The following is a 14,874-nucleotide window of genomic DNA, read 5'->3' as shown; positions in this document are numbered from 1 at the left end:
GCACTACATTCTGGTCCATGTTGGCTACTGTGGTGTAAACCTGTGGTTAAACAGTATTTTATCAGCCAGAATGTTGCATGCTCCTTATCAGAGTCACAGTTCCTCCAATGAGTCAGTTGTGGTCACTTCTGCAAAATGTAAAAGATCGCAAATTTTATATGAATGCTTCTAAACACAATAAAACTAATGATAAAATCCTTATTGCTCTCCAATGACTTTAATGTGTAGCCCAGTTGTGCATTATTTCTAATTGCTAGTTGATCTTCTTTCAAGAACAAAGAACAAAGAACAATACAGCACAGGAACAGGCCCTTCGGCCCTCCAAGCCCGCGCCGCTCCCCGGTCCAGGATTGAATCCTGAATCCAGGATCCCCGCCCAATTTTCCAGCCTATCTACATACCAATATCCTATCCACCGAGCTGTCCCTCACAGCTACGATGCTTTGTTCATCACAACCTATTAACTCACCCCCACCCCCCCATTCCAGACCATGTGATCTCCAGGGAGAGGCGAAAACCCAGAGTGAAAACCCCAGGGCCAATATGGGGAAAAAAAAAATCTGGGAAATTCCTCTCCGACCCCCTGAGGCGATCAAAACGAGTCCAGGAGATCACACTGGCCCTGATCGGAAAATGCTTCCCAACCCTATTCATTTCCACTTCCACGAACACCATATGAATTCCCTGCCCCCGAGACAGGTTCCCAACTATCCGCAGTCTCGCTCTGTACTGGCACCAGCAAGATGATCATAGAATGAAGCCTTGAAACGAGAAACAAGGAACAATTAGCCCGCGCCGCTCCCTGGTCCAAACTAGACCACTCTTTTGTATCCCTCCATTCCCACTCCATTCATATAGCTGTCTAGATAAGTCTTAAACGTTCCCAGTGTGTCCGTCTCCACCACCTTGCCCGGCAACACATTCCAGGCCCCCACGACCCTCTGTGTAAAATATGTCCTTCTGATATCTGTGTTAAACCTCCCCCCCTTCACCTTGAACCTATGACCCCTCGTGAATGTCACCACCGACCCGGGGAAAAGCTTCCCACTGTTCACCCTATCTATGCCTTTCATAATTTTATACACCTCTATTAAGTCTCCCCTCATCCTCTGTCTTTCCAAGGAGAACAACCCCAGTTTCCCCAATCTCTCCTCATAACCAAGCCCCTCCATACCAGGCAACATCCTGGTAAACCTCCTCTGTACTCTCTCCAAAGCCTCCACGTCCTTCTGGTAGTGTGGCGACCAGAACTGGACGCAGTATTCCAAATGCGGCCGAACCAACGTTCTATACATCTGCAACATCAGACCCCAACTCTTATACTCTATGCCCCGTCCTATAAAGGCAAGCATGCCATATGCCTTCTTCACCACCTTCTCCACCTGTGACGTCACCTTCAAGGATCTGTGGACTTGCACACCCAGGTCCCTCTCCGTCTCTACACCCTTTATGGTTCTTCCATTTATCGTGTAGCTCCTCCCTACATTATTCCCACCAAAATGCATCACTTCACATTTATCAGGATTGAACTCCATCTGCCATTTCCTTGCCCAAATTTCCAGCCTATCTATATCCTTCTGTAGCCTCTGACAATGTTCCTCACTATCTGCAAGTCCTGCCAGTTTTGTGTCGTCCGCAAACTTACTGATCACCCAGTTACTCCTTCTTCCAGATCATTTATATAACTCACAAACAGCAGAGGTCCCAATACAGAGCCCTGCGGTACACCACTAGTCACAGGCCTCCAGCCGGAAAAAGACCCTTCCACTACCACCCTCTGTCTTCTATGACCAAGCCAGTTCTCCACCCATCTAGCCACCTCCCCCTTTATCCCATGGGATCCAACCTTTTTCACTAGCCTACCATGAGGGACTTTGTCAAATGCTTTACTAAAGTCCATATAGACAACATCCACGGCCCTTCCTTCGTCAACCATTTTGGTCACTTCTTCAAAAGACACCACCAGGTTAGTGAGGCATGACCTCCCTCTCACAAAACCATGCTGACTATCGTTAATGAGTTTATTCCTTTCTAAATGCGCATACATCCTATCTCTAAGAATCTTCTCCAACAACTTCCCCACCACGGACGTCAAGCTCACCGGCCTATAATTACCCGGGTTATCCTTCCTACCCTTCTTAAATAACGGGACCACATTGGCTATCCTCCAATCCTCTGGGACCTCACCTGTGTCCAGTGACGAGACAAAGATTTGCGTCAGAGGCCCAACGATTTCATCTCTCGTCTCCCTGAGCAGCCTTGGATAGATTCCATCAGGCCCTGGGGATTTGTCAGTCTTTATATTCTCTAACAAACCTAACACTTCCTCCTTTGTAATGGAGATTTTCTCCAACGGTTCAACACTCCCCTCAGAGACACTCCCATTCAACACATCCCTCTCCTTTGTGAATACCGACGCAAAGTATTCATTTAGGATCTCCCCTACTTCTTTGGGCTCCAAGCATAAGTCCCCACTTTTGTCCCTGAGAGGTCCGATTTTTTCCCTAACAACCCTTTTGTTTCTAACGTATGAATAAAATGCCTTGGGATTCTCCTTAATCCTGTCTGCCAAGAACATTTCGTGACCCCTTTTTGCTCTTCTAATTCCCCGTTTGAGTACTTTCCTACTTTCATTGTACTCCTCCAGAGCTCCCTCCGTTTTCAGCTGCTTGGACCTAACATACGCCTCTCTTTTCTTTTTGACCAGTCCCTCAATTTCCCTGGTTATCCACGGTTCTCTAATCCTACCCTTCCTATCCTTCTTTTTTACAGGCACATGCTTGTCCTGTAGCCCTAACAAATGTTCCTTAAAAGACTGCCACATGCCAGATGTGGATTTACCCTCAAACAGCCTCTTCCAATCAAGAGCTGCCAATTTCTGCCTGATCCCAGTAACGTTAGCCTTCCCCCAATCCAACACCTTACCCTTGGGACACCACTCATCCTTTTCCATCACTATCCTAATTTGCTAATTTCAGTGAGAGGAGTTGGACATTTGGAAAAAACGGGGGTGATCTTGAGCCCACACTTGCTGTCCATGGGAATGGCGTGAGGGCGCAAGATCCGGCAAAACCCAGGAGTTGTGAATCTCGCCGGTGAGAGACTTCCGATTTTCGCCACCCTTCCCCAGTGATGCAATCAGGTCCATGCCCATGATGGGTGCCTAGCCGCCTGTTTCCCACTGGCTCGAGGTGGTGCGTTGTTTGCTCGCGGCAGGATTCTCTGGCCCCCTCGCTGACGATGGGAATTCCCATTGAAATCACCCCATGCCTGCAGGAAACCTGCGGGGGTGCACTGCTGGCGGGGCTGGAGAATCCCACCAGCGTGAATGACTGAAGAATTTCGGCCCAAATCTTTTATTGGCTATAGTCTAACACTTCAAACTGACTTCTCAGCCAATCAAATGTCAAAGGTGTAAAGGTCCACATGACATTGGCAACTTTGTCTGATGACTCTAATGAACAGTTTAACAGAACTTAACCTGTGGTCAGGGGGAGGTCAGTAGATTCTATGCACCAACTCCTTCTCCACCTCACCCCTTTAGATGATTTCTTCATCAAAATTATCTTTCGTTATTTGAGTCAACTTCCATCACAAATTTAAAAATCTCAATACAATCTTTGAAATGCCCGTCTTTCTCAAAAGAAGCAAGTCACTTGTTTCTCAGAACTTCACATTAGTCAAGGTTAACAATTTCCTTTCTATAATTGGGTGATCAGACTGCATTTACTCGAGGAAGGGTCTGACTGACATTTCATACTGAAATCTTTGTGACACAAAAAGTATCAAAACAGGAAAGACTGGTGATAGATGAGTAATCTTGTTGGCAACCCCATAGCCTCATCCTGCCTGGAAGAATGAGCTCGTTTAGACCACAGCCGATACGTGCCTCAAACAGCAAATATATTTGCTTCAAGGTTTTTTTTAATTGTAACTTTAAAATTGGGAAGAATGTGTCACGTTGCATCATTTTTACTTCAACGGATAAAGCTTTACATTGTCAATGGTCCAGAGAGATATTTAGAATCATAGGATCCCTACAGTGCAGAAAGAGGCCATTCGGCCCATTGAGCCTCAAGAGACAACAATCCCATCCAAGCCCTATCCCTGTAGATTCACGTATTTACCCTAGCTAATTCCCCTAACACTAAGGGTCAATTTAGCATGGCCAATGCACCTAATCCACACATCTTTGGACTGTGGGAGGAAACCGGAGCACTTGGAGGAAACCCACGCAGACACAAGGAGAATGTGCGAACTCCACACAGACAGTCATCCAAGGCCGGAATTGAACTTGTGTCTCTGGTGCTGTGAAGTAGGAGTGCTAACCACTGTGCCACCGTACTGCCCTTACCACAGAATCCCTACAGTGCAGAAAGAGGCCATTCGGCCCATTGAGCCTGCACCGGTAACAATCCTACCAGGCCCTATCCCCATAACCATCCGTATTTACGCTACTAATCTCCCTAACATGAAGGGGCAATTTAACATGCCCAATCAATCTAACCCGCACATCTCTGGAGTGTGGGAGGAAACCCAAACACCCAAACGAAACCCACGGGGGGAATGTGCAAACCCCACACAGAAAGTTACATGAGAGTTTCCTGGATCAGATAATTTCAAAGAACAAAGAACAGTACAGCACAGGAAACAGGCCCTTCGGCCCTCCAAGCCTGTGCCGCTCATTGGTCCAACTAGACCATTCGTTTGTATCCCTCCATTCCCAGACTGTTCATGTGACTATCCAGGTAAGTCTTAAACGATGCCAGCGTGTCTGCCTCCACCACCCTACTTGGCAGCGCATTCCAGGCCCCCACCACTCTCTGTGTAAAAATGTCCCTCTGATATCTGAGTTATACCTCGCCCCTCTCACCTTGAGCCTGTGACCCCTCGTGATCGTCACCTCCGACCTGGGAAAAAAATGAAAACAATTCACCGAAGAAAGTTGCATTGGAAAAGAGTAATGTGTAAATCCCATGTAAAACTGGTCCCATCTGCTGGGATGCATGGGATTTAATGTGCAGCCTTGAGGCAAGCCAAATACATTAGAATCAGTGCTTGGGTCAATCACTTGACTGTTATCTCGCTTGACTGAAAATCCTGTGAGCCTTTATGTGCCACATTTGAAGAATGTCGACTTTCAGAGCAGCTGGCACATACAGCAAAGCAAGGCTAGAGGGCATGACTTTTAAGTGAAGATGTCACAATTTAACCTAGGTGATCCCTGAGCAAATTGAGATCAGGTCATGCAGATTGCTGGATATCCGTGGCACAAAAATGGTCTGAAATGTCACTCACAGCAGCTGGAGGGAAGTGGTACTGAATACCAATTTTGACACCATCCCCAGAAGTGACGAGCACGATGCAAAATATTGAATGATCTGACCAAGATAGTAAGGTAATAAAGTTATGCACCCTACTATTCATTGGGGCCCTGGGCACTGAGCACACATTTTGCAACATTGATGGTTCCAGGTGAAATCTTAGAATAGAAATGCTTCAATAGTGACTGAGGTTAAAAGTTATTGGAATAGACGTTAAAAGATTCAGCGCTCATCATTTCAAAACAGTTGTGTATAATACCAGAGGTGCCGGATCTATGTTATATGCTTCTGTGTAATTAAAATGTATATTTTATGCTTCTATGTAATTATTTCTATATAGATAGATATTGTCTTAGCCTAATCGAAGCAGCCTGACAGTCTGAACAATACAAACTAGATGAAGAATAAAGAGAAAATAAATATTATAATTCAGATGCAGGTAGCAAAACGGGGTCACTTGTCAGGCAAAGTAATTGCTCCATCCATTATCAGTGTCAATGTTTTAAATGACTGAAAGAAAAGTATATGTTCCACTTTCCATTGAATTGTCCATCACATATGTACAAGAACAGCATCATGGTATAATTCTGGCATGCAGTAATGACAACTTTGAACACAATCAGCATAAATGTTCTCTTTATTTGAAAGTGTTAGTCTGAATATGTGGTAACACCTATTGATTGCTGAAGCATTTTGCTAAATCAACAACATGTCTTTCAGCTTTCTCACAGTGCTGTGACACGTACCTGTTCGTTCTTGCCAAGGCCACTTGCTGCGTGGTTCCAGCTCAGCGGGTAGCCAGAAGAGACGTGTAACATTGTGGAAGCTGCAAGGAATATTTTTGGCACAAAATTTAAAAATAAGAACATTTGCATCTGTTCGATATTTCAATGATGACTTCAAATGAATGAAGAATGCTCAGTTTTTTTCTCTTGTTATGCATGTCCTAATGTACTGAGCAGGGTTGAATTTTCAGACTTTTATTAATTTATGATGCATCGGAGAATTTGTCGAATGATACTGATCGTGCAATGAAAAGATCTCACTGCTTTCAAGCTGGAAATGAAGCTCTGGGAGGAGGTGGGTTACGTGGACTCCTCAGTATGCGGAGCCTCAACCACAAGTGCAAAGGGTTGTGTGGGCCTCCAAAGATGCTTATCTGAGGAAGGCACTAAGTGAAATATGTAGCTGCAAGCTTAACTGCTCTCAGGCTGAAAGTAAGAACTTAATCTGAAAGTAGACTCCGCGAGAAGTAAGATTCAACTTTGACGGGAAAAGAAAATGCACAGTAGCAGATTGACAGCCCACATCCTGACTTTCACCCCCTGTACCCACCCCCCCTCCAGTATTTAAAATACGAACATACATACAAACATATGAATTAGGAGCAGGAGTCGAGCACTCAAACCCTCCAGCCTGCTTCACCATTCAATCAGATCATGGCTGATTTAATTTTAACCTCAACATCACATTCCTTCCTACCCCAATGAACATTCACTCCCTTGCTTATCAGGAATCTATCTCCTTCAGCCTTAAAAGGATTCTGCCTCAACCATCCTTTGAGGAAGGGAATTCCAAAATCTCACAACCTTCTGAGAGAAAAATTTCTTATCTCTGTATTAAATGGACGACCCCTTATTTTTAAACAGTGGCCCCTATTTCTCCCACAAGAGGAAACATCTTTTCCACATCCGCCCTGTCAAGTCCACTCAGGATCTTATATGTTTCAAAAAGGTCATCTCTTACTCTTCTATACTCCAGTGGATACAAGCCTAGCCTCCCCAGCCCTCTCTCATAAGACAACCCACCATTCCAGGTATGGATCTAGTAAACCTGCTTCCAATGCATTTACATCCTTCCTTAGTAAGGAGATGAATACTGTGTACAATACTCCAGAAGTGTCCTCACCAAGGCCCTGTATGACTGAAGCATAACCTGAGGTTTTTTGTATTCGATTCCCCTCACAATAAACGATAACATTCTGTTATCTTTGCTAATTAATTGCTGCACCTACATAATAACCTTTAGCGATTTATGCACTAGGACACCCAGATCCCTCTGCACCTCGGAGCACTGCAATCTCTCACCATTTAGATAATATGCTTTTTAAAAATTCTCCTGACAAAATTAGCAATTTCATATTTTCCCACATAATGCTCCATTTGCCAGATCTTTGTCCACACACCTATCCCTTTTGTAGGCTCCTTAAGTCCACTTCACAATTTACCTTCCTACCTGTCCTTGTGTCATCAGCAAATTTAGCAACCATATCTTCAGTCCCTTCATCAAAATAATTTATCTAAATTGTAAAGAATTGAGGCCCAGCACTGATTCCTGTGGCACACCATTCATCATGTCCTTCTAACCCGAAAATGAGGTGCAAGGTATTTTGCAGTAAAGAGGTTTGGTTAGATCCAATCTAAAGATTTGCATTCAGTTGTGGGCACTGTAACTCAGAAAGGGTTTATTGGCTTTGGAAGTGTAGATTCACCAGATTGATACAGGAGTGCGAAGGTTACAAGGACAGGTTGCAAATATGAGAAGGAATGTGGGAAGAAGGCATGCGGGAACCCCACCACCTGCAAATTTCCCTCCAAGTCACACACCTTCCTGATATGGAACTATATCACCGATCCTTCACTGTCACTGACTCAAAGTGCTGCAGCTCCCTCCCTAACAACGCTATGGTATACCTGCACCATAAGTACTGCAGATGTTCATGAAAGTGGCTCATCATCACTTTAGAACCATAGAACCATAGAAAATTACAGCTCAGAAACAGGCCTTTTGGCCCTTCTTGTCTGTGCCGAACCATTTTATGCCTAGTCCCACTGACCTGCACTTGGACCATATCCCTCCACACACTTTCTCAAAGACATTTTTTTTATTCGTTCAGGAGATGTGGTTGTTGCTGGCTGGGCCAGCATTTATTGTGCATTCCCAATTGCCCTTGAACTAACTAGTTTGCTAGGCCATATCAGAGGGCATTAAGAGTTATCCACATTGCTGTGGGTCTGGAGTCACAAGTAGGCCAGACCAGGTAAGGACGGCGGATTTCCTTCCCTAAAGGGCATTAGTGAAGCAGATGGGTTTTTATAACAATTGACAATGGTTTCAGGTCATCAGTAGAATTTTTAAGTCCAGATTTTTATTGAATTCAAATTTCACCATCTGGTGTGGTGGGATTCAAACCCGGGTCCCCAGTGCATTACCCTGGCTCTCGGGATTACTAGTCCAGCGACAATACCACTACTCTACCACCTTCCCTGGAGGGATGTGCAGTGAATACTGACTTTGCCAGAAACTCCCACATTCCATAAACAAATAAAACTTTCTTAAAATTCCTTTTATCTGATCTGCCCCATTGACTTCATCTGTTTCTGTTAAATTGGAGCCAATGGTCTTTCAGCTCCAGGTTTCTGGACTTGCGAACACATGCTTATGGCATTAATCCTGGAAATGTGAAGCCAGAATTGAAAAATGTCTCTCACCTGGTTCCCTCAGCAGCACTGATTCATCACCTATAGGAATACAGAAAGGGCACAGGCCATCTGTACCAGCTGTGGTTTAGTTGCCCACGATCGCACATCTGAGTCAGAAAGTTGTGGGTTCCAGCCTCACTCCAGCACTTGACCACAGCACTCTAGGCTGACAGAGCACGGCACTATCAAAGTGAGGTTTAAAACCAAGCTCCTGTCTGTCCTCTCTAGGTGTGGACGAAGAGCAGGGTGCTATCCCCAGTGTCCTGGCCAATTTTTAACCTTCAATCAACATCATTAAAAACTGATGATCTGGCAATTGTCACTTTGTTGTTTGTGGGAGTTTGCTGGGTCCAAATTGGCTGCTGTGTTTCTTACTTAACAACAGTGACTTAACTTCAGAAAAAGCATTTCAGCTAGAAATGCTGAGTGGATGATCCATCTCGGCCTCCTCCTAAGGTTGCCAAATGCCAGTGTTCAGCCAATTTGATTCACCACGCGTGACATCAAGAAATGGATGAAGGCACTGGATACTGCAAAGGCTATAGGCCATGACAATATTCCAGCAATAGTACTAAAGACTTGTGCTCCAGAACTTGCCATGCCGCTAGTCAAGCTGTTCCAGTACAGCTACAACATTGACCTTTACACAACAATGTGGAAAATTGCCCAGGTATGTCCCACAACCATCTCCATTCATGATTGTAATGATTCCAAAAAGTGGAGAGTTTTCCCCCTGATTCTCATTGACTCCAGTTTTTGCTAGGGCTCCTTGATGCCATACTCGATCAAATGTTGCCTTGGTGTCAAGCGCAGTCACTGTCACCTCAACTCTGCCATTTAGTTCTTTTGTCCATGTTTGAACCAAGGCTGTAATGAGGTCAGGAACCAAATGGTTCTGGTAGTACCAAAACTGTTGATTGTTGTGTAAATGCTACCTGATAGCACTGTCAACGATACTTATCATCACTTTGCTGATGAATGGGAGTAACTGATGGGTGGTAATTGGGTGGATTGGATTTGTCCTGATTTTTGTGAACAGGACGTACTTGGACAATTTTCCATGTGGTCAGGTAAATGCCAGTGCTGTAGCTATACATCTTGGCAAGGTGTGTGGGTGGTTTTGGAGCACAGGTCTTGAGTTCAATAACCAAAATGCTGTTGGGGCCCATCACCGTTACTGTATCCAGTGCACTCAGCTGTTTCTTGACATCATCTGGAATGAATAGAGCTGGCTGAAGATGGGTAACTGCGATACTGGGGGCCTAAGGGGGAAGCCAAGATGGACCATACTCAGCACTTCAGGCTGGAGATTGTTGCAGATGTTTCAGTTTTTTCTTTTAGACTCACATTTGGGTTCCAACAATCGTTGAAGGTGAGGATGTTTGTAGAGCCTCTTCTTTCAGTTAGTTGCTTAGGGGGAGGCAATGGCCCAGTGGTATTATCGCTAGACCATTACTCTAGAAACTCAGCTAATGTTCTGGGGATCTGGGTTTGAATTCCGCCACAGCAGATGGTGGCATTTGAATTCAATAAAAAATATCTGGAATTAAGAATCTACTGATGACCACGAAACCATTGTTGATTGTTGTAAAAACCCATCTGGTTCACTCATATCCTTTAGGGTAAGGAATCTGCCCTCCTTACCCAGTCTGAGCTACCTGTGACTCCAGAGCCACAGCAATGTGGTTGACTCTCAACTGCCCTCGGGCAACTAGGGATGGGCAATAAATGCTGGCCAGCGACGCCCATATCCCACAAATGAATAATAAAAAAATAATTGTCCAGCACCATTTAAGTTATCACATGCCAAGGCTGCAAACCTTTGATTTCATCTGTTGTTTGTGGAATCGCTTAGCTCTGCCTATAGCAAGTTGCTCCCATTATTTGCATGCATGTAGTCCTGTGTTGTAGTTTCACCAAGTTGGTACCTCAGTTGGTAGTGTTCCTGGCATGCTCTCCTGCATTCATCAATGAATCAACATTGATTCCCCAGCGTGATAGTCATGGTAGAGCGAGGGATATGCTAGGCTAGGCCATCACAGATTGTGATGGAATAGAATTCTGCTGCTGACCCACAGCACCTCCTGGGTGCCCAGTTTTCAGCTGGTAGATTTGTTCTGATTCTATCTCACTTAGCTTGGTGCTCATGCCACACAACACAATGTATTGTGTAATGTATAAAAATTATATCACGCATTTTGTCCACTGAAACCTACTACACACATGTACCTGCAGAGGAGGTCTCGAAGGAGAATAAAGCAATCCATGTTTTAACAGCATGTGCAGCTCTTTGTTGGACCTTACTGTTTCTTCCCAATAAAGCTCCTTCTTTAGGGCAGCAGGGTGGCACAGTGGTTAGCACTGCTGCTTCACAGTGCTTAGCACTGCTGCCTCACAGGGTTCAATTCCAGCCTCGGGTCACTGTCTGTGTGGAGTTTGCACATTCACCCCGTGTCTGTGTGGGTTTCTTCCGGGTGCTCCAGTTTCTTCTCACACTCCAAAGCTGTGCGGGTTAGGTTGATTGGCCATGCTAAATTAACCCTAGTGTCAGGGGGATTAACAGGATTAATATGAGGGTTATGGGGGAATAGGGCCTGGGTGGGATTATGGTCGGTGCAGACTCAATGGACCGAGTGACCTCCTTCTGCACTGTAGAGATTCTATGAGCTATGATTCTATGAAATTTACAGACAGCATTCTCATTGTTAAGACAGAACTTTTTCTCTACAAGGACTGTCTGGTGGTCACTCTTACCAATACTGTCATGGACAGATGCGTCTAGGAAATGTGGGTGAATGAAGATGAAACTAAGTTGGTTTTTCCCTCTTGTCCCTTCCCTCACCACCAATTGTAGGCCAGGTCTGGCAGTTATCTTCAGCCAGTGTGGCCAGTGGTGGTGCTGCCAAGCTGCTCTTGATGATGGATATCGATGCCCACAACCAGATTACAGTCTATACCCTTGTTACCCTCAATGTCTCTTCCAAGTGGTGTTCAGCATGGAGAAGCACTGATTCATCAGCTGAGGGTGGGGGAGGGAAAGTTGTAATTCATAAGATGTTTCCTTGCCTATATTTGACTTGATGCCATTAAAAAGCATAGGGTTGAGAATGTCGAGGATTCCTGACCCTATGGCTGGAATTTTACTGTCCCATCCGCCACGGGAATCGGTGAGGGATGGACAATAGGAAGGGAGGTAGACCTCAGTCTTTGTAGAGAAAAAGTTCTCAGGGAGTTGAGCATAAAATTATGCTCTAACTCCCTGTGCCACTACCCTTGCTGGAAAAGGACATACCCAGGGATGGTGATGGACAAGTCTATGTTGTAAGGTATGCTTTAGTGAGTATGTTTATTTCAAGCTATTCTTTGACTAGTATGTAATCATAGAAATCATAGAAACCCTACAGTGCAGAAAGAGGCCATTCGGCCCATCGAGTCTGCACCGACCACAATCCCACCCAAGCCCTACCCCCACATATTTACCTGCTAATCCCTCTAACCTACGCATCTCAGGACTCTAAGGGGCAATTTTTTTTAACCTGGCCAATCAACCTAACCCGCACATCTTTGGACTGTGGGAGGAAACCGGAGCACCCAGAGGAAACCCACGCAGACACGAGGAGAATGTGCAAACTCCACACAGACAGTGACCCGAGCCGGGAATCGAACCCGGGACCCTGGAGCTGTGAAGCAGCAGTGCTAACTACTGTGCTACCGTGCCGCCCCAAGACACCTCTCTAATTTGGTATAAACAAAATGCATGTCAAAGACAGCAGGGCAAATCAATTATTAAGCACTTAGTTGTTAGATCATTTGCTATGAAATTTATCCAGCAACCACAATGTATTTGTTTAAATTGAGACATATGGAAACTCTGGGCAAACAATAAATCTTTTTTCAAAAGACTTGAATGATGAGAAGTTACATTATTACACAAATATTTTTTCAACAGAAGTTTCAATAAATAGTTTACTTTTTATTTACATATATTTTTCACAACATTCGGTACAATTTTCCACAATCTGATTAAACTCAGGTTTGGTTAGTTGTGAAAAGCCATTCAGATCGAATGACTCACAAACATTGCAAAGTTCTACAAGTAAGGCGACAAAGAACCAGATTTTAAATTGATATTTTCCATAAATCTGGACTCCAAAAAGTAAAGATCTCAGAACATGAACAACAGACATTTCAGACACTTGCAAACCAATTTTAATTTGTACCAGAACAGATTCATAGCTAACTGATCATGAAGGCATCTTTCGGTAGATCTCATGTGGTAACTCCAACATCAATATCTTTTGGACAGATAATCCTAGTGTAGGAAATATCAGATAATTTGATTCATATTGTGCCTCATGTTTGATATGGCCATTCATGCCACCCTCCCACTTAGTGAGGTCGGAGAATTTGGCACTCAGCCAAATCTTCTTTCACTGCAGTGGGATGGGAAAACCCCGCTGTCATGAATGGTGGTAACATTCTGGCCAAAGTCTTAAGTCACTGATACACTCCTTAACAGACTGATAATGTTGCATTTTGATACTCTAAATGAACACTTCTAGCTATGGTATTATCTTCCTTTAAAATACAGATATCGCAACACAAGCTTACATTTTGGGAACTAATTTTAGAACATTATTATCACTGCTATCCTTTACGGAAGGAAATCTACCATCCATGCCCGGTCTGGCCTACATGTGACTCCAGAGCCACAGCAATGTGGTTGACTCTCAACTGCCCTTCGGCAACTCGGGATAGGCAGTAAATGCTGGCCAGCCTATGTCCCATGAATGAATTAAAAAAACATGTCCTTGTAAAATAGCTGGTATTCATTTCTGTCCGATGCAGACTCACTGGGCCGGATTCTCCGACCTCGCTCGCAGCTGGGATTGTCCGGTCCTGCTACAGTGAACGGAGATTTGGTTGAGTGCCAAATTCTCTGCCCTCGCTGCAGCAGCGGTGGGGCATGAACTAAATGTTTTCATTTAAAATGAGTTCAGGTAAAATGAAGAATCCGTTGAAATTTTGATATTGTTAAATTAGTCATGGACTTTTATTGATACTACAAATATATGTAGTGTAAGGGTTGAGGGTTTAATTCATGGAATTGAAATCCAGAACTAACTCTGTGAGATCGCACCCAACAAAAGCAAATTTTAGAGTCCAGTTAGAGCCAAAAATGGGGAAGCTACACAGTAGTAAACCAGTGGGCGACATGGTGGCACAGTGGTTAGCACTGCTGCCTCACAGTGCCAGGGATCTGGGTTCAGTTCCCGGCTTGGGTCACTGTCTGTGTGGAGTTTACACATTGTCTACGTTTTGTTTTCTCCGGCTGCTCTGGTTTCCTCCCACAGTCCAAGGATGTGTGGGTTTGGTTGATTGGCCACGCTAAATTGCTCCTTAGTATCAGGAGGACTGCGTGGGGTTACTGGATAGGGCCTGGGTGGGATTGCTGTCGGTGCAGGCTCGATGAGTCAAATGGCCTCCTTCTGCACTGTAGGGATTCTATAATTTTATGATTAAACCAACCAGCCTGAATAGTTGCCCATGGATGATACTAAGATTGCTGGAGTTGCGGATAGTGATGAAGACTGTCAGAGGATACAGCAGGCTATTGATAGGCTGGAAAATTGGGCAGAGAAATGGCAGATGGAATTTAATCCGGACAAATGTGAGGTGATGCACTTTGATAGATCCAATTCAGGTCAGAGCTATAAAATAAATGGCAGAACCATCAGGAGCATGGACACAAAGAGGGATCTGGGCGTGCAGGTCGATAGGTCCTTAAAAGTGGCAGCATAGGTGGAAAAGGTGGTGAAGGAAGCATATGGCATGCTTGCTTTCATCGGACGGGGCATCGAGTATAAAAGTTGGCAAATGATGTTACAGTTATATAAAATGTTGGTTAGGCCACATTTGGAATACTGTGTCCAATTCTGGTCACTACGCTACCAGAAGGACATGGAGGCTTTGGAGGCAGTACAGAAAAGGTTTACCAGGATGTTGCCTGGTAACAAGAGGATTTAGCAATGAAGAGAGATTGAATAAACTGGGATTGTTCTCCCTGG

This window comes from Mustelus asterias, chromosome 3 (assembly GCF_964213995.1).
Source record: "Mustelus asterias chromosome 3, sMusAst1.hap1.1, whole genome shotgun sequence".
In the NCBI taxonomy this organism is placed as follows: Eukaryota; Metazoa; Chordata; class Chondrichthyes; order Carcharhiniformes; family Triakidae; genus Mustelus; species Mustelus asterias.
Note: the sequence above shows the minus strand (reverse complement) of the source record.